We start from the raw sequence: 2,692 nt of genomic DNA on the forward strand, positions 1-2,692 counted from the left end.
ATAATTATTATTATTACTAATTAGTATTACTATTATTATAAAAATAAACATTATCTTTTTTCTATTATTGTTGTATTATTGCTATTATCACCTTCAATATCATTATTATCACTAATTAGTTATTAAAATTGATATTTAAATATCGTTATTATTACCATACTAGTATTATTACTATTAGTATTGTTAAAATAAATATTACTATTAATGTGGTTGTTGTTGTTATCACCTTTATTATCGTCATAATGACTAATTAGTACCGTATTATTAAAGTAAATATTACTAATTTATTGTCGTTATTGTTGTTTAATATTATTGTCGAAGTAGAATGTTGAGAGTAAACAGAAGACGAACACATTGATAAATAACTCTTTTCAATTCATAGGCAATAGCATTCACATCTCTTTTGGTAGTGTGGTGGTCCTGTTTTACTAAAATATGTGTACTTTATTTCAATCATATATTGAAGAAAAAGGATGCAAAAACTGAGATTTACATTAACTAACTTGTGGCCGAGTTGGCTGTAGCCGAACTTTTTGTGGCCGAGTTGACTTGTGGCCGAGTTGACCTGCACCCTCTGTGTACTCTAGAGCCTATATAGCTAGGTTTCCCCTTATTCTTCCACGTGCACAAACCCTCGAAGCCTCTGCTATCAACAAAAGCCAAATACTGTATTGTACATCACGACCTTAAACTCTTATATAGGTACGTGATGTATGCAAATTCAGGCTTCAGCGATGGACATCACTGTGATTGTGATTGGTGGTTTGAAATCAGCGATTGTGATTGGTGGTTTGAAATCAGCGTAGCGGAATCTACATGTTAAATTTCAAAAACCCTTTCACGACTTTCATCCACCCTCTCTTTCTACCAAATATATGAGGCGTGGAGGCGAGTATGAGTTGTGAATATGAAATTAAATTTTATGTCAATGTGTGTAATTGTTCATAGCAAATATACTGTAACACTATTAAAAATACAACATATCCGTGTACATAGCTTAGTCTTTCCTTACTGTTATTCCAATGTTAACTAATCGCGAAAGCTCTATCAACTAAACACAAATACTGTAGGCCTACTGTACATATAATATGCAAATTCAGGCCTCAGCGATGATGGACATCATTGTGATTGGTGATTTGAAATCACTGTGCTGTGGGCTGTGGCTAGCGTAGCGGAATCTACATGTTAAATTTCAAAAACCCTTTCACGACGTTCACCGACCCTCTCTTTCTACCAAATATATGAGGAGTGGATTTAGAAGGGGGTATAGTAGTTGGTTCTGTTACTCAAAAATCCCCTCGAAGCCTCTGCTATCAACAAAAGCCAAATACTGTACATCAACTCGTATATAGGGTGATGTCTGTAAATCAGGCTTCAGCGATGGACATCACTGTGATTGGTGGTTTGAAACCATTGTGCTGTGGCTAGCGTAGCGGAATCTACATGTTAAATTTCAAAAACCCTTTCACGTCGTTCACTCACCCAACCTCTCTTTCTACCATATGAGGCGTGGAGGCCGAGGCGGTATGAGTTATGAATATGAAATAATTTTCTCTCAATGTGAGGTAATGTATGTCCGTGTACATACATTACCTTACTGTTATTCCAATGTTCACTAACCTCGAAGGCTCTACTATCAATTAAACACAAGTACATGCCGATCTTAAACTCTTATATAGGGTGATGTATGCAAATTAAGGCTTCAGCTAGGGACATCACTGTGATTGGCTAGATAAGCATATGCGCGTCTGTAAAAGCTTAGGAATTGTTCTTTCCGCCAAAACTTATTGCGGACGTAATATTTCCAAGTCTGCTGTGCAGCAAATTAAATTTCAGCGGACTGGTTTTGGCTTATGTGGACTAAATTTGGCAAGTAATTATGAGGCCAAAATCAGTCCGCCGGACCGATTTTTTCCCAGGACCAAATTTTCCCTGACAGGACACTACATACTTTCTTGTGTGTGTTAACACTACACAAAATCGGTCTTCTATTTTCAAGTTTAGTTTTGACAGACTAAACAATTTTTTTTTTTTTAAATATTCATACAGTATGTAGATATATCCTTTGCAAACATTTTAAAGAAAAATTTATGTTGTTACAACCCTCCGTTAAGGATTTATGATTTTTTTTAAATAACATGACCTCCGAAAATATGGTCGAAACGCTATATTATTTCTATTGGTTACGCTTCGCTGCTCAGCACTGTTTGTCATAATCGATCGAAGATGTCTGCCCGCAGCGTGTATGGAGTTCGGAATCGTTCAATATTCAGTTCCTGAACTGCAGTTCAATTAGAAACTTACTGCAGCGAGTTCTCTGGCCTCTGATTGGTCAAAATATGCACCGAGGGCGCTAAACTCGCAGCGGTAACTTAAACTCACTGCTGTAAATTTTTTTTCTGCTCTGTGATTGGTTGGAATTTGTTGCAAAGAATCTTGCTGCAGAAAGTTTAATATACCACCCAAACGCTTTACTACGATGTATTTGATTCGTCGATGAATTAGATACTATACCACCATGCATGGAGAGTATTTAAAACGTATAAATGTATCACACTTGCATTTTACACCCCAGGATTAAAGATGGCATTTATTGTCATATACGAGCATTGATTGTTCGCCCATCAACAAGAATACGATGGTCAGGCAAAGGACTATATTATTGTTACTACTGGTGTGATTGTTAGAATAT

The sequence above is a fragment of the Anneissia japonica genome, unplaced genomic scaffold, assembly GCF_011630105.1.
Source record: "Anneissia japonica isolate Jap-2015-1 unplaced genomic scaffold, ASM1163010v1 scaffold1801_len212617_cov180, whole genome shotgun sequence".
NCBI classification, from domain to species: Eukaryota; Metazoa; Echinodermata; class Crinoidea; order Comatulida; family Comatulidae; genus Anneissia; species Anneissia japonica.